The following is an 18,472-nucleotide window of genomic DNA, read 5'->3' on the forward strand; positions in this document are numbered from 1 at the left end:
TTTTGGCACATTTGGCTTTTTGAGCTGCAAGCATGCATTGTTGCCTCATGTCCAGCCTCTTATCTACCACTGACACATCCCTTTCTAAGTTCAGCTCCAGCTGTGCTTTGCCCTTCCTGACCCAATCCCTACACAATCAGGCTGTGACCCTATATACTTCCCAGGATACCTGCCTCTGCTTCCAGTGCCTGTGCATTTCCTTCTTGTCCTTCAGTTTGACTAGCAGGTCTCAACCAATCCATTTGGGTCTATTGCCATCCTTTCTTGATTTTTTTACACCTGAGCATTACTAACTCTTGCACTCTGTGCTGCTCCCTGAGGCCAAGGGGACAGGCCTGCACAGGGTGACTGCCAGGATGCTGCCTGATCCTGCCCCATTCCTGCCACATTCATGGGGCAGGGGGAGTTCAGTTCCTGCTCTCTGCATCACCAGGGGGACTCTTGGGATGGTTGTAAATAAATTGTTGTGATCACTTGATTACAAGTATCACAGTTTAACATTGATTATATGTTGAATAATCAACTTACAAGCATACAAATAATAATGAAATACTAGTTTACAAATATTGGCTGATTATTAGAAACTTAATTATTAGTTAATAAACAGAGAAAGTATTATTCAAGTGTAACATGTGAAATTGAAGATGCTTTTTGGCCATTTTCTCACTGGAAAGTGCCTTCATTCTCAGGGAGAGAAGAACCAGTTCAGTCCTGGGTTCATCTGCAGAGAGTGAGGGCAACGAAGCCAGTGGTGCTACCGCACAGATTGCTGAGCAGGAGCCATGCATGGGCTGGGGCACATCACTCCTGCCCTTGAAAGGATATGGGCAGAGATCTGCCCAGCGTTCACTTAATCTGTGAGGAAGTAGCCACGCTGTCTGTGCTGAGGATGAAGCTGCTGCCTACCCTGCTCCTGGCTGGGGACAGCCCTGCCCATCCTTAAACTAAATTACAGCTTCTGCTCATTACAGCAGCAGGGGCTTTGACAAGATCGTAAGTCAATCACTGTTCTAAGAATACGAACTGTCACAGTTGTACATTGTTGAAATATGGACTAATGATTTAATGGCTGTTTCAGCTGTCATGCACACCTTGACTAAAGAGTTGGGCCCATGAACAGTGTGAAAAGGCCAGGCTCAAAGGGTCTCTGACCAATCTGAGCTAGTGGAAGGAAGTGGAGCCCAGTGGAGGGGCAGCGTGATCCAGCTGGGATGATGCAGTTTCCAGAGGGTTGGTTTGTCATTGTTTTTTGCTGTTTTGGGCAGGGGACAGGAAACATTAGCCATGGGAGCCTCCTCTGCCATCTCACCTTTGTTGCCAGTGGCCACGGGATGCGGTGTGCAGGAACAGTCACCATCTGATCCTTGTCTGGAGAAGCCGCATGGACACAACCTATGACAGGAGTCCACCATCTTGTTTTTGATCCTGGTGGCGAACATCTTTTTGTATGCAGAACACCCTCTGTTCTTGTATACTCTTGTTCTTAATATTGCGGTTGTTATTGTTCACTTCTTATTCCATTGCTTTGTGATCTCAGGAAATTGTTATCTCAATGCCTTAGGTTTTGCTTTTCTCCCTCCCTTACCTAAAGGGGTGAAGTAAGAGGAGTGGCTTTTTTGGAGTTAAATTTCCTGCTGGTATTACATCACTACAGTGAGCAGAAGCTGAAGGATCAGGAGTAACATCAGTAACTAGAAAAACAGTGAGTTTCAGATAGAGAAACATTTTTCATTATTTCCAGATCTCTCATTCTGCTGCTCCTTCTGGGCTGTGGCAATAAGGAACAGTTTCATTTTTGGTATTCACAGTCAGGGAGCATTTGCGCAGGAAGGAGCACAAAACATTTTTTGCAATGAGTACATATAGACACACAGGTTCAGAAATTGCTTTCACCATTTGCTCACTCAGCAGGCTGCTGTGCCTCTTGGACCTGGTGGACCTTTTCAGCCCCACAACCATACTCCTATGTAGTTGTTTGTGCTTAGTACAGAGCTGCTTTCTAACAGGCCTGCTTTTCTTAGCTGTTTTCCTGAAATAAAGGTGGTTTGGGATTTTTCTGCCTTTCTTTAGCACACACAGCTGCAGCATTTAGTGTTTATATGGGCTATGTAGGCTGCAATCATGCCATGAAGTCCCACTCTAGACCCAGACCCTGGGCATCCACTAATCCTCTTACCAAAGTTAATATCCCCTGTGTTTCCATGATAAGCAAGAGTGAATAGAAATTCTCAGTCTGCTTTATATCTTGAAGTTCAGGAGAGAAATTAACATACATGGATAACGAGTTATACTTATATAATAACAATATTGTTTTTTAACTAGAAAAATGTTTGTGCCATTTTTCTCCTATAATGGTATCTCCATTTAATTCTGCTTTCAACTTTCCATGGAGGCAGACATCCTTTGATGCTAATTCATGAATGCTCAGTGAATTCCCGTCACTCCTAATCCCTCAGCCTCTCATTCTTTATAAAATGTCTTAATGCCTTCAACAAGGCCCATTAGCACTGGAAACATGGGTTTTCTTGGCCCCCGGCTGTATTAAAAGGAAGCAGAAGTGAGGGCCTGTTTATAGGATAATCTTGTCCGCCATCTAATCCTCTTTCATTTGGATTTCTTTCCTGTTGGGTTTTTTTACCTCTTAAATAATTGCATTCTGGCACCAGCCATTCAGAGTACATTTCTCTGACTCAGCCTGACACCTGTAATGCCACCCCCTGGCACAGTGCAGACTTTTTAATCAGTACCCACCACTACTGCTGGTCCTCGTGCTGGCAGGTAGAAGCAGCACACTTTCCCTCTTACTGTTATAGGAGGGAAAGCTGTTCATCTGCCAAGCTGGGTTACTTCCAACACAAAATGCAGTCCCTCTTCCCATTTCTTCCTGTACTTTGTCTTTGGTTTAGGCTTGTACAAGGGATTTTTAATTGCTGAAGGTTCATGTTACGTAAAGTTTATGAGCAGCTCTTCTGTTCCAAGTATGAATAAAATGATGCAGTGTTAACTTTTTTTCAGTTGAACAAGGGAAAATTCAGCTATGGTGCCAACTTTTATGCTACCAGTTAGAAATAAGTGGTTTCAAATGAACTTTAAAAGTCAGAGCTGGCATGTAAAAATCAGCCTCTCCTTCTAGATATAAAGCAAACAGAACCAAGCCAGACTTTCAGACTTTGTGTACTAAGTTTGTGGTTCTTATTCTGTAAAACATCATTATGCTCAGTCAAGACAGGAATTTATAAGTGCTTACAGTTGCAGTTGTGGACCCTCTTAAATGTCTAGTCTGGTGCTGATTAATCAGCACTGATTGCTCTTACTTTTAAGGAAAATACCCCAACAACCTCTCTCCTTGGCTGAGAGTTCTGATAACTCATTGATTTCAAGGGCAGAATGGACAACTGACTTGCTTATCCTAGTCTATTAATCAAGGACCATTGTATTTTGCTAATTTCCTATTTTTGTCATGGGTTTGTTGAGTAGTTCATTATCCTTAGTTAAAAAAACCAAACCAAAACAACCCCCCCCCCCCACAAAAACAACAAAAATCAACAAACCAAATAAACCCACAAACAGACAAAACATAAACAGATATTTTTATAATAAGTGTTATAATATTATATAATAGATATTATCTATTTGGCATCAAGATGTTTTTTCCTATTACACCTTTTTTTACTGGTATCCAGTCCTCTTGGTGAAGATTCGTATGAGCCCATTCCCATTCTGTCAGGAGAGTGTACAGCAGCCGTTGTTCCATAGCAGTCATTGTACGAGTGGGATAATGTCATTTTGATTGCGTTTGTCCTTTGTTATAAAACCTTTGTTTTAGCACAGGATGGTCAGATATAGGTTCTCTGTGCTGCAAAACAGAATTACGTATCTCCACAGTGGATTATCCAGCACTAGAGTTACACTTGCTGAGGTAGAAGTCTCCCTCTATGCTCTTCAACAAAAACCTTGTCTTCTAAAGCTGATGGAAGAAATCCTGGTCCCTCCTAAGGCTGTGTCTCCTAGGCAGAGGAAATCCAAATAGATTTTTAATCTATGCACCAAATTATCACGAAGTTTGAAGGTTGTCAGGCTTGCTGATGCAGTAGTAATGCTCAGTTTTGATGTGTCTGAATGGGATGCAGAGAGCTTTGGGCTTTGAAATTCTTCCTAAATTTCAATGGGTTTGTGTACTGAATTTTCTGATGGTCATTTGGAATGTAACAACTTATTACAAATTAATATCCACACATCATATGCGTATTTCAGTGAGGGAATTAGCAATTGCTGTGGTTGGAGTGTTTAAACATCTGATAAATCAAGTGGGTTTCCAACTTCAAAACAGCACTTTTCTAGATTGACACTCATTAGCAAATATACACTGCCAATGGTTAGCACTTAATCACTATCAGTCATTATCACTACTTATTCAAACAATTAGTCTTTAACAATTTTATTCTAAATTAGCCACGTGTGTGAATGGGCTGTGTAGCTATCACTGATGCAGCTCTTGGTGCTTTCCATGGCTGAAATTCTTGAGATCAGATTCAAGAGCTCTTCCAAATGGGAAGCTGGATGAGAAGTTCATTACGTTCTTCTTCCCTGTTTTGTGTTATTGCCCCTTCACTTTTTTATGCTTCTTAGCTCTCTCCAAAAACTGAAGGGATGAGAAGCTCACCTTCCAGCATTATTTATCCTATTTTTAGGGTCCAAGTCTCCTTCTTTCCCCATTGCAGTTCCATGCAATTTAGACATTTCTGCTCGGCTGTATTATAAAGTCTCACCATGCTGTTGGTTTTACTGGTGGTACTGTGGCAGGAAACACTTGCACACCATGGAGATCAGGCCAGTTAAGTGCGTTTATGTTTGCGTTGAAGGCAAACAAATACTGATTTTATTTTTCTTTGAATACTTGTAATTTACACTTCAAACAGGCCCTGTCTTTCCTATAAGCTCTTTTGGTGGAATTTGGATGGTCAAGTTTTAGTTATTTAATATATGAGTGCACACTGGAATAGAAACTTCTCCCTCAATAACCTAAGATGGAACTCGACATCTCCAGAAGGTGGGAAAAATTATTCCATTCATGTAAAAACATAGATTAGGGAAAGATGTGTCTTGCACTAAACTCCTCTGGGAGTCTGGAGATCCTGTTGATGTAGTGGTTTCACGTGAATACAGCTCAGAACGATTGGGACTCTGCATAGATTTTTCCCAAGCTCATGCTGCCTGAAGGCTGAAATGAAGCTGTCACTGAAGGAGCCCACCAGGTGCAGTGACTGCATATCCTCTCTCCTGAAGTATGACACGATTTAAAATCGAAGCTGATACTTTTGAAGGGCCCAGGATTTTGCCGGCTCTGTGTCAGGCTGCAAACAGCTAACATTTTCACCTTTGTCACACTAGATTTAATGTATCTGGGAAAACAGGCAATCTGATAATGTATTGCTACTATTGACTTAAAGGAAGGTGCAGGAGGCGTGCTCTCCTCACAGAGATCTCCTGGGGAACTCAATATTTGACTACAAAAGCTGTGAGTTCTTTTATCCAGGCACACTTGATTTTAGAGGTGAAATGCAGAGCACCAGCCTTGCTGTACATCTTGCTCTCAGTGAGTTTTACAAGTCTGCTGTTCCATGCTTTACTTGCCCAAATGGGACTGTTCCTTGCCTGAAGTAAGGCACCAGTAGCTGAGGACTAAATTGCACAAATGCCAAATTTCTCTCCTGTCCACCAAGTGTCCCCTTTGCAGCACTACAAAATTGCACGTGTTCCTGTTTGGGCTTTGGGCCAACAGCTCTGTGGCTTCCTCTAGCTTCCTCGGTGTTACAGCCTTAGGTACCAAGTGGATAACAACCTCTCTTGCCTCTGTAGGTCAAAAGAAGAATCTTTTAATTTTGTTTTTTACTGGGATAATATGTCTTTTTTTTATATGGTGATAGGTTTTTGTACAACAAAGGGATGAGCAGTAGTTGGGTTTGTGTTTTTGTTTGTTTGTTTTAGATTCAAAAGATTCAAACAATAATGGCCCGACATGAAACTTAATGACAAAAAGTATTAGTGTAAAACTGAAGTGATCTGAGCCTGCAAGCAACTTCTGGGTATTTTTTTAAAATGGAATACAATGCTGTTGTTCCCAGTCATGAAGCCATAACATCAGGCAAGGGCTGTCAGTGCCTTTGTGTTTCCCAGAGAGCTGTTATCTGAGGAAAAATTCTGAGACAGTGTGAATAAATAATGTGCTGATAAGTTGGTTCAGCAATACCCACTCTACATTGAAGAAACCTTAGGTGAACAGCTGGAAACCAGTGGCCTTTCAAGAGTGTGTTGATGCCTAGAGCAGAGTCATAATTGTTTCTTCCACTGCACTACTGTAAGTACGCTATGCTAAAACCGCCAATAGTAAATGAGAATGACATAGACAGCATGAAAGTGTCAGACAAAGTAAAACCTCCTGTATTGTAGTGCTGCTCCAATGAAAAGCACCAGCGGAGAGGTGAGTCTAGACAGAAGGGAGTGAGCTCTCCTGACACTAATGGCAGCCAGTGCAGAGCTGTGACCTGTAACACATCCTCTGGGTGGCAAAGTTGAATTTCTTTCCTAAAGTATGCTAGTGAGTTTTGAAACAGCCTTCGTCCCTTTGTGGCACATGGGCGTTTTTAGGGAAAGTTCTGACAACCTTGATGCTAGCATCTCTACCAGCTAAGGGGAAATAGAGAAAGAAAAAGGTGTTGTGGGGTTTTTAAGAAATGTCATTAGCATGTGCATTAGCTAGTGACAGGCCAGTTCTCTGGTTGGGGGCACTCTGGCAGCCAAGGGCTATTACTCCCTTTGCCACTGACTAGTGATGAGGGCTGAGCAAGTTGGGTCCCTTCTGTGTTCTTGCTTCTTGAGCTTTATATCCACAAAGTCATTTCAGACCTCTTCTGTGCTGACTCCCAGGAGTCAGCAGTCACTGTGTGTTTATGTCTTGTATAATGAGAGGCTGCAGTTGCTTGGACCTTTAGGCTCATAGCAAAGCTATTAATAAAATCCAAGTTCATCAGACTACTTTGGACTTCAGCTTTGTCACTATCATTTCTGAAATAGCAGTCAGGGGATCCCACTGACTGTTTCTTCCAAATTACTTGCTAATGCAATGCAGTAGTTGAGCACATTTCCAATTAAATGCAACTACTTTATAAAACAATATTTAAGTTGTGGCCTAAATTACTCCTTAATTAGGTCATTTTTTCCTAATTGATTAAAAATAGGATTTCAAATTAAAACAGAGAAATTGAGTAACATCACACAAATTATGTTATTCAAATCTGAAAGGAAAAAAAATAATGAAAAAGAAAAGAACCATTATATTGAATTGCAGATCAGCTGTAGCTAGGACTTTTGGGATTGTTCTCTAGAAAATCTATTATTTTCTGTCTTTGAAATTAGGGCAAGGATGCAATCAAATAAAAAAGTTTAAAGCCCAGAAGAAAAAAAGTCATTTCAAGGCAGCTGATCAAATATGAAATGATTATTATATAACATTTGTAGTATGATAGTACCTAGAGACCAGGACTAAAGCCCCAGAGAATTTGAATTCAAGTCAACAAGACAGAGGATGAGGTAAAAAAAACAGAGATCAAAAGTTTAGCTTCCAAAACCTGTGAGAAAAATTGGAGGTAGCTCAAGAAATAGGGCCTTGTATCTCTAAAAGGCCACAAGCTTTGTGCTGTTGTGTGTACCAAAGAATGATGCAGCACAGAAATCTGGTGATGGAAAGACTCCAAAATACTCACCCTAAACTATGCTCCATACTCTAAAATAAAACACTACAGCCTAGTCTCTAGTAACTTTAATTCTTGTCAGTGTCATAAAAAAATGAAGCTACAAAGAAAACTCAAATGTCTGATGAGGCTTTTCAGAGACAGTTTCCAGTGTGGTGATTCAATGGTTTTTTTGGTGAAAGGAAAAAACCACAGACTGTTTGACTGGGATAGATAAAATTTAATACATCTACACTGATTTCTGTAACACTAGGCAATTCTGGTATATCAGTGTTAAAGTGTATTGACTTGGGTGAAGAGCTGTCAGATAGTTGCTTCCCTCTTTTTGCTACTATCGCCCTGATTTATTTGAGATGAGAAACTAGTCCCTCATTTAAGCTCAGTTCTAGCAGTTTAGCTCATGTTCCACAGCATCATTTCCTTAGCAGAGCAGAAATGCAGACTATGTGCTCATGATTTTCTTCTCTTCCAAAAAGTTCTCTCCTGGCTGTGTCTTCAGTTAGTATCCAGTAGAAGTTATGGAGGCTGGTTGCTTTCATGGCCAGATTAACTCACCATCTCTGCTGTACTTATGATTTGGCTTCAGCCTTAGTCTTGTGTGTCAAAAATAAGTTTCCATCTCTTTCTGTCCCCTTAAACTTATTATCGTCTACTCTTACGATCTTATGGATTTTCATTTTTTCAGCCTCTGTGGTGAATATAGCTCAAGGCAATTTTCTGCCATCGTTTTTACCTGGTCATGCTACGCCCATGAATGCAGAGTAATGCTCCAAGAGCTGTAGTGTGGAGAAGGTCTTGGGCTTAGCTTGAGTAAACACACCCAAATGCCTCATCTGCCAAGGTAATAGCTTTTTGGGGTCAAACCAGAGCTCCCTTTCACACAAGTAGGGAACACCAAGGCAAAGAGATTAAGTGTAGAGCAATATCCTTGCAGCTTCTAGTGATCCACATCTTGCAGGTCTCTTGAGTTAGCTGTGACATTTTCCTTTCATAGGCTTGAGCTGTTGTCCTGTATGAGTTTGTGCTATTACACTTTGCACCCATGTGAATCGATGGTGTACTGGGGGAACATGCTGAGCTTTTTCAACAGTGTGTGGCAAGTAGTTCTTGGGTTCAAATATGCAGTATATGTAAAAACATCAGTCTGTTTATTTCTAATCTGAATGCTGAACACGAAATGTAGTAGCCTCTGGTTCTTGTATTCTGAGAAACACCGAACAGTAACAATTTTATTCCCCTACTCTGCCGGCTGAGATATTTTTCCTCATAAACCCATCAGTCATCTCTTTACTATAGTACCAAAGCCTAATTTGTCATCACTCCTGGACAGGAAGTTGTCCAATTCCTTTGATTAGTCTTATAATCCATCTCCAGACTTTTTCCAGTTATTCTTCGATCCTTGCTGAGACCAGGACCAGAACTGCAGCTCATATTTAGAGTACAGGCACATATTAAGAGTTATGCAACAGCATTGTTATGCAACAGTGTTGTCTCCTTTTAATTTTTTTTGTCTTTTCTCTAATTTATTGACTTCTTAGACCAACATTGATGTGTCTCTTTCTTAAGTGATTTAGAGATACCATTTCAGATACCACTGAGCATGCATGGCTACTACTTTTTTTTCTTCATGCTATAGTTTGCATTTATTGAACCTAACCCTCATCTGTGATTTTTATCTGCCAGTTCCTGATACATTTTTCTGCAAGTACTTAGAGTTAATTCCTTGTTTTAAAACTTTGAAGTATTTAGGAATACAAGCAGATTTGTTTTGCACAACCTCTTACCAATCAGCTGAAACAGTTCACCCCAAATAACTCTGAAGGAAATCTAGCACTAAGCTGTCTCTATTAATTCCTACCTCTTTTGTTACTTTAATCAGTGATCTATGAGAAGACCTTTTGTTTACTACAACCAAACATGGATCAGAAAGAGAAGGTATGAATGTCCTTGAGGCTGTTTAAGTTGTTCCGTAGTCTTTAAACAATGTTAACATTAGAGATGTTTGATTATTGTGTGTCTGTCAATTTAGATATTCTTGTGGCTTGAACTCTGGGCACTTACTCAGTGAAGCTCAAATGCCTGTGCAGAAGGCTGACAATTTCTTGTGCAGAAATTTGCTAAGATTATAATTCAGAGAGTGTGGATATCTGGGAAGCAGAAAAGCACACCTCTTAGGCTGCAGAAGACAAAATCTCTCACCTGCTGAACATTTTTGCCAGCTTTAAGAGTTTACAGCGCTATCTTGCAAGTGTTTGCTGTAGAGCTGTTAGGATAGTGCACTCTTCATAGCCATGAATTTACTTAACTCATGTTCTCATACCAGCAGAATCTCCTCTATGTATCTGTTGCTGTCCAGACTGTTCTTTCACTGATACCTTTTATTTACAGCCCCCATCTTATCACAAATATGTATCACTGCCTTCTCTAGCCCATATGAGCGTTCTGTTTTGGTAGGCAGCTGTCATACACGACAGCTTCAACTGTTTCCCCAGCAAGATCTTTCTGCTATCTGCCCCCACCTGGCTAATCCCACAATAGAATGGAAAAATCTGAGCACACTTGTTGGAATTGATCTTGCCTGCCTTTTTTCAGAGGTAAGATTAATTCCACAGAACATGTCGAATGGCCAAAAAGTCATAGGATAGTGTTCAAATAAGTCTGTCTGTCATGATTTAATTTTACAAGCCAGCTCAAAAATAATTGGTTAATAGCTACATAATTATTTTCATCACTAAGGATTTAATGTGCTTTCCAGAAAGATGTGTCTATTCCAGTCACCACTGAAATGCAACCTCTGCTTAACATTGATACTAGTTTACAGTATGAGGAAGAGAAAAAAGACAATCTTATCTAAAATACAGCAATTTTCATTCAAAATTATGCCTTTTAGAGGAAAAAAAAAAAACCCACATTAAAATCTGCATGATTTTTGTGCATAAAATTGGGCCAATTATATGATATTTAAGGAGATAGTACCATTTCTCATCCCAAGAGCTAAAAATACCTTTTCAGTATTTTGTGTGGCATCTTTAATTCATCCTCACATCCTGAAATTTCTGTCATCTGAAACACACTGTAGTTATTGTAGGTATTCAGTAAGTTCTACAGTGACTTTTAAGGAAACTTGCTGGTTTATTGCCGAAGTCAGGGCTGAGGGTAAACGTGCACTTTGCAGTACGCTTAGGCTTTGTCACATTCTGTGTGCTGAATGTGATACTTGTGTGATCCACCTCTGTATCCTTTAAAGAAACAGCTGAGTTTCAGTAGTAGGTGAAGTATTCCTAACTGTATGTCTTCCTTTTTTTTTTGGATGTGGGTCAGAAATATTATTATTAGTCATTGTTAGAATTTTTTTTAATAGGCTTTTATGTACATTTATGCTAAAAGTAAACTCAATACACATAACCTTTGGTGCCAGTGGGAAATACTGACATGAGCTCGTTTATGACAGTAACTCCAAGGGTGGTGACTTACACAATGTTCTCATCTCTACTTTAACAATCTGATGGGATGGCAAACTGAATGACACGTTTGCTTTTATTTAGTTCTGGCTGTCCCTCCAAATCTTCTCCTGCCTTCTTGAAAATTGGATTTAAATGATTTTTAATTACATTGTCTGAGGCTTTGTTAATATCAGCCCATAAGTATTTGTACTATATTTTTGGGTGCCCACTTAAGATTCCATGAGGTGAGCAGGGCTGAAGGGCAAACTCCAGAAAGCTGCATCACTGCAGTCTCAGAGTCATTAATTTTGTGCAATGATAACTTTGTACTCAGAGAGCAATATTCATTATAAGCAGGAGGGGAAGCATGCAAGTCCTTAATTAACAGTAGGATATCATCAGCATAAAGTAATAGTTTAATGTTCTACAGAATCAGTGTTATAGCCTTTTAGACTGTTGGGTTTTCCATTTTAGACAATACCAACGTCGGACTGTAATTGACTGGATGCCATTACCTGGGTCTCATTATTATTCTCCAAGCACTACCCACAGCACCCCATTTCCTGTAAGTGACCCACAGCTTCTGTTTAATGACCCAGATAAATGTTCTGGTTTCCAAGAGACCCCTGTTTCCATTGTGCACGTGAACAGCACCTGACTTTTTCCCAAAATCCAACTCAATCTGCTGTATTGTCTCTTTTGTCACAGAGTGGGCAGATTTCTGCACCAATGGACAGATTTGCAAAATGAACATGGGGTTTATTTTATTTGTAGGTCATACTACATCAAAGGAGAGCCACCTTCTATTCCCTGCCTGGATGAGGAGCTGGATTTCCATCACCTTACCAACATCACCCTGAAAACAGCTGAAAGAGTAACTTCCAGGGAGCAGCAACTGCTCAGTGAGTTAGTTACAGCAACAGTGTACTTGTACCAACGAGCACTCTCTACAGCCTAAGTGAGTCTCCAAGAGTGTGAGACACTGCCTTTAAGAGCAGCATGAGGGAGGAGGCACTGGGCAGGCCTAGCACTGTTAGGCTGTGACATCTGTGGGGACAAAAAAACCCTGTGGATTTTTTGCCCCCGTGCAATTAATCTCACATCTATATTTATAGTCTCTTGCATCCTTTTTCTTTGATTTTTTTTTTTTTTTCCCCCACAGACCAGAACTGAAGCATCTAGAAATCTTCACATGGCTGATGCTGCACAAAGAAGTGAGTGTTCCACTGGCACAGGTTTGTGAAGAAAGAAAATAAGTAATAAACTTTCACTATTAAAAAAAAAGAAAATGTAATTAATACCTTGCACAAGAGGGATAGTTTGAACCTGGTATTATTTCTCAGAGGAGACTGACCACTCTGTTTCTGTGCGTCCAGGACTGTGCAGCAGTGAAACTCAGTGGAATTTCTCTGTGGAAGCAGACTACATTAACACTACGGCCTCACATATGAGGACTAGGGCTCCTAGACTTATTTTCAGTGAGGCTTAGGAGAGACAGAAAGGTGTTTCAAGGTTAATATATTTGTTGCACATTTCAGGGAGTGAGGGAAGAAATTAATTCCCAGAAGACTAATTCTGCGTGAAGGGGAGCGCTAATTTTGGAAATGCCATACCTCTGCTCTGTGGGTTCTTCACAGAGCAACACACTGTGCTTCAGCAGAGAACTGACATTGAACACGTATCTTTCCCTTCCCTCTTGAAAATGTAGTACTTTCAAATGCAGCCTTCATTGTTCCTGTGAACAAAAATTATCAGTATTAAATTGCATGCTTTCAGTCATGTTTTGGGAATATTTGGAATCAGTGTGTGTCAGACATGGCTACATGTGACTTTTCTGCTTCTATGCATGCCTTTTCAAGGTAAATTGACACCTTTTTTTTTTCCAGACTGAAAGATCTCTTAAGGAACCCATACCTATTTATTTGGCCGTCAGGTAGAATTTAGTTGTTATTAGAAGCACAATTAAAGCACAACTTGCTCTGTCAGTGTATTCTCTTTACATGTCATGTAGTGGACTGGGCCATAGGCAGTTTCTTAAAATGGAGGATTTGTTCCTTTTTAAATCAAGGTAGTCTCCTGTTGATCCAGTTCATACACACTTTTGTGAATGCTTTATTTCAACTATTTTTTTTTTCTTTCCTGAGTTCTCTGTCTTAACTACATCCCACTTGTTCTTTTTTCCTGAAATAAAGCATGTTTAAAATAATGCAGTATTATTTTCAGTCCTTCATGACCTCTACACATAGAGAAGGCATATGATTATTAGAATGTGTATTTGTACTTAATTCTGGCCCAATAGTTTTCCTTATAGTTACTGTGTAATTGGAAGAGGAGAGAAAAAGCTAAACATTTGAGCTAGAATTAAAATACTGTGGAGTATTTATCCTAGCTCTTAAAAAGGACTGAAATGCTTCAAATATACTGACATTTAAACATACAAATGCTGAGGTCACCTGTAGTGACTTACAATTGATATCCTTGACTGAAAACAGGTTTACCCTCATGAGGATGGCTGCTTTGAAAACTTAGCTACCTGAGTACAGAACCAAGTATGAACAGAAAGCAGAACTGCATCATTTACCTGTGTCCAGTGGCCTGGAGATCCATGGGTGTACTGGATTTAGTCCCAGTGACAAACATTCAACACCCAGCAGACAACTGTAATTAATTTTCTCTTTAGAGATGTGCTCCAGGCCAATGACTTTGTCATGCAAGAAAAAAGGTAAGAGCTAATTTGATCAGAAAAGACATAATCCAGAAGATAACTGAAATGGATAAATAATTTTTAATTTTCTACAGTAGAGTTTGGCTAGGTCTGGGATGAACTCATGCCTCACATGGAGCTCACACTGCAGGGCTTTGTCCAAGACTTCGCTGGACCACTTCTGCCAGTATGGCTTCTGGTTTGTTTTTTTTTTTTTTTTTTTTTGGTTTTTTTGTTGTTGTTGTTGTTGTTGTTGTTGTTGTTTTTATTAGAAAAACAACCAACAACCCAGACTAGAAGTTTTATGACGCATTGACTGTAGTACTTCTTTTCTTCCATCAGCTGGTTCTAAATCTCATTCTGATTTTTGGATTTGTTTTCAGGTTTTTTTTCCCAAACGTTTTGTTCATTTGGTTGATGTAGCTGGTCAGCACTTCACCACAATTAACTCAACTTAGTTGCACCTGAGGAATTTATGAAAATTAATTGACTTGGTATTTAAACTGTACTCACTGAAGTAGCGTGCTGACACAGAAAATAGTGAAAATATCTCTGAATTCTGCCTTGACTTTAAAAAAATTAATTCCTATTTAAACCTACCTTACAACAGCCCAAACTGTAGAGAAGCTTCATTGGAAAAAAAACCAAAAAACCCTGTGTTTTTTCATAAGCCAGACACTAAATGAATACACCTGGTTTTTTAGAATTCATATATTGGCAGAGATGGGAGCTGAATTTCCATCTGCAAAAGAGAAACAGTTTCAGGAAACATTTATACTTCTTTGTGTGATTCTTGCTATGCACCCAAACCCACAACACTTACTGAACAATACCAACATCCAAGTGTAAATTGAATGACTTCCACTGCCTCCCTTTATGAAAAGAAAGTAATTTTCTCTATATGAAATGGAGTTTTCTGTCATTCTTGATTTATAATAGTAGAACATATTCTGACATTAAAATATTTACATACACAGCTTAACAGGTCTTTCAGATACCTGTATTGCTTTAATGGATACACCCACTTGCTGACCTGGCTGTCTGTGGGCTCCAGTGCAGGCCAGAAGATGAAAATTAAAAACACTGCTGAAGAAAAGCAATAGAGGCAGCAGAAGCTGCAGCACTGGACAACTACAGTCCCAAGCAGGGAATCTGACCATTCGTAGAAAGAATGCTCAGGCTGAGTCACTTGAGAGATGACAGGCCACTTCTGCCATCCCAGTTACTTTGTCAGCCTAGAGGAACAGTCATTCTTCTAAAAATTCGTCAGGAAACAAAGAGACACAGATTAGCGACTCCGTCCTACAAACAGATCTGGATGACAGCAGCATCCCTACAGTCGCCAAAGTATGTATTCAAACATGTCACCTCATCTGTGTGCCAGGCCAGTGCTCAGCCCTTGCCACAAAACCAGGGTGAACACGTACAAATTTATTCTGCAAAGGACTGTGGCTCACAGGTGTCCAGCTTCTGCTGGCACAATCACTAGCACAAGATCTTCATGTTGCAAGGACACTATGATAAATGAACCAAAATGTATTCTTAGGAAAATCAGGAAGTGCAGTTGCACAGCCAATTCGAACTTGGTCAATACAGTAATGCCTCTAAAACAAGAGAGAGAGAGACTTTCCTGTTGATGGTCTCATTTTGTTCATGAAGCAGCAGTATCTCAGGCATTCTGTGAATATTCTTCCAACCATCATGATTAGTAGGTATTGCTGGATGCTGGTGAGGCACTAGACCTGAAATCAGGAGAAATGGCCTCTTTCCTGATTTCCTCTAACAAGGTTCAGCAACACATCTGTGATTTTCTGGAATAAATAATTTAGATTAGCCATCATGAAAACTATTCCCCGATCCTGAGTTCTGAAAGGAATAGAGAACAGCTCTCTATGAGACTGAGACACCAAACCAACAAGTAACCCGAAACACCAGCCAGATTTAGCATACTTTCTTTTTACCAGCTTGCATCCTTATTCCTGAATTTAACAATGCTTCCTTGTAAAACACTCCAAGTCTGAAACACAGAAGCAGCTATTAAAGCTATTACTATTTTTGTTTTGATTGTCATTTTCTATTTCTGCTGCTCTGATATTTGATTACATTTGAGACATGGGAATATAGAAAAGAATGCCATTATAGCTGTTCATTCTTCACAAGGTTACTCTCAGGCGTGCTCGCTCACACATGCAGCCACTCTCCCATTACTGGTAAAATTCCTAAGGCAAGGAGAAGTTCTGGTTTATGGACCATCTGTCAGGCAGCACCAGGGTCCTGTATATTGATGCCATGTTTGTTGCTAGCCCTTATTTGAAACAAAGTTCAGTTCAAAGCACTTCCAAGTATAGAGAGGAGAGGAAAAAAGATGTAAATGTGTTTAGATTACATTAAAGTTTTAAGATTAACTAAAATAAAAGGAAAAAACCGTCTGCTAACGGGTAGAGCTTGGTGAAGAGCATTATTATATTACTTCTAATGCACATAAAGCATCTCCTATTAAAAAGGGATGGCAGTTTTACATCCTATTAAATATATCAAAGCTGTTCTTCAATTACAAATCCTTTTATATGCATGTTTTAACAAATATGTCTTTGATAATGGAGTGCAGCTGTAGTTTTTTATATGCTAAACAAGATCCCTACAATACAGCACAATGACAGAAAAGGAAAAGTACCAGAAGAAGGTAGGTCTGTTTGGCACGGCAGGGAGGGACTTATTTCAATATTTTCATTCCCTTTGTAGCTCACAAAACAGAGTTTTCACATCATTGCAATGTACATATTAAGACACTGATAAAATAGCACAACCTGCAAATGGTACGCTGAAGGAGTTTGGCAAGATGCTATTGTTTTTCCACATTGTTATCTTTGAAAGCAAGCTGTGTGCTAATAATGCTAGGAACAACAGAAATAAAAGCACGTCGTGCTTGGCTGCAGCCTGCTTTGGAAAACGAAACATTTCATCCAGGCCTGAAGAAAACATCTTCCCCAAAGAAAGCAGAAGGCAATGACGCGTGACAGTGCACATGGTGTTGGCCCTATGGACTTACCCACAAACATCACTTCTACAAGCCACCAAAGTCCTGATGCTGCCCTGGGAAGCTCAGCATGTGAAATTGTGCAGTGGCCAGTCTGGCACTGTCTGACCCGGGGGCAACAATAGCATTAGAATGATCAAAGACAACCAGAGAGGGACACAGTGAGATCCTCAATTAAGTCATTAAGCCCCTCCTGCCTCTTCAAACAGTTGCTAGGGCTGGGCAGTGCACTGCAAATTTTTCTGAGCCCTCTGTGCAAAAAACCAGCCTCTTGCATTGCCTTCTTATATAAAGGGCCTTGGGAATGGAATACTGGCATTTCAGACTTCAGCCCCAGACACACAGAGTTGAGATCCCTGTCTCTCACCATTCCCACCCCTGGCTTTACAGTTATGCAAAATCCAAACTCTATTCCTACTTAGGAAAACTGGACTCACAACATTAATTAGATAGGGCAGCAGGCTGCCATAAACCCAGCACCATTTGCACAGATCAGGTATTATTGACGTCTGGCACAGGAATGGGCCCATGCCTATGAAAATATATGAACGCACAATTAGCTCTTTCAGGCTTCTGATGAATTAATTGAATGGAAGTTCATTAATCTTAAAAAGAAGACAAAAGATATGATAATAATAAAGAGCAATAATAAATTCTGCTTAGCCTTTTGTCCCTCTGGTTTCTTGGTTATGGAGATACGGAAAGCTGGAGAGATTTAGTGACATGAAATCACTTAGCTAGAAAATAAAGATGAGCAACAGCACTGTAGTATCATAACTCTCATGCCCACAGACTGAGCACCAGAGCTGTCACAGCACTCACAGAACAAGGTCTTGCCTTGCCTGTCCTCTGCTGCTGTTTATGCCTACATGTTGTACTTGGTCCTGCTGGGCTTCTCTGTACAATACGTGAGGTCTAATGCCCAGTCCATCTCCTCAGCAAGGTGAAAGGAAAAAAGGGAAAGCTAGAGCCAGGTTAAGCCTCCTCCCTTCCCCAAAAATAATGCTCTCTATATGCGTGCGTGTGTGTGTGTGTGTATATATATATATACACACACACACACAACATATATATGCTATATATACAGTAGCAAAGACGCCTACAGAAATCTGCACAAAGGGAGTCAGTACAATCAGAGAATTGGTCCCAGAATTGCTCTAAGATGGCACCAGCTGTGAAGTAGAAGGATAGAACCAGAAAAAATTGTCTCTTGTCCCTGATTGCCATCCCCTGTCTAAGAAAGATCCACAGAATGATAAAAACTCTGTGGTACTCCATGAGTAATACACACCACTTGTAGGACAACCAGGTTGTGCAAGACAGATGCTGTCTGCCTTGGCTTGCAAAAAGATGTCACCCAAAGGAAACACTACCTCCCTTTGTCTCTGGGCCAAATCCTCTGTGTGATACAGATCAGCATCACACCATTGAAGTCAATGTTACAGACTCCAGCTGGTTATATTGGCTTCAATCCACCCGGTCAATGAATCAGATGCTCAGCAGGTGATATACAGTGTTTGACTTGCCTAAGCAATCA

The 18,472-nt window shown here is 40.2% G+C and overlaps 2 long non-coding RNA genes across 5 annotated transcripts in view; one reads left to right on the top strand and one right to left on the bottom strand.

Annotated features, from left to right (window-relative positions):
• The window catches only part of LOC120752957 (uncharacterized), a 90,375-nt gene extending 77,088 nt beyond the window's left edge, over positions 1 to 13,287 (top strand). The window contains exons 2-5 of one of the 4 annotated variants that reach the window (XR_005700894.1): positions 11,669 to 11,759; positions 11,969 to 12,096; positions 12,357 to 12,408; positions 12,733 to 13,287. This is a non-coding gene — a long non-coding RNA (uncharacterized LOC120752957). Of the gene's footprint in view, positions 1 to 11,668; positions 11,760 to 11,968; positions 12,153 to 12,356; positions 12,426 to 12,732 lie in introns of those variants that run through there. The other 3 variants (XR_005700896.2, XR_009207863.1, XR_005700895.2) reach the window with 3 other exon arrangements.
• Positions 12,713 to 14,635, bottom strand: LOC131378560 (uncharacterized). The gene is made up of 3 exons (XR_009207864.1): positions 14,499 to 14,635; positions 13,776 to 13,895; positions 12,713 to 12,929 (listed from the first exon to the last, which is right to left on the bottom strand). It is a non-coding gene; the product is annotated as an uncharacterized LOC131378560 (long non-coding RNA).
• Between the last annotated feature and the right edge of the window lie 3,837 nt (positions 14,636 to 18,472).

The sequence above is a fragment of the Hirundo rustica genome, chromosome 5 (assembly GCF_015227805.2).
Source record: "Hirundo rustica isolate bHirRus1 chromosome 5, bHirRus1.pri.v3, whole genome shotgun sequence".
Lineage (NCBI taxonomy): Eukaryota > Metazoa > Chordata > Aves > Passeriformes > Hirundinidae > Hirundo > Hirundo rustica.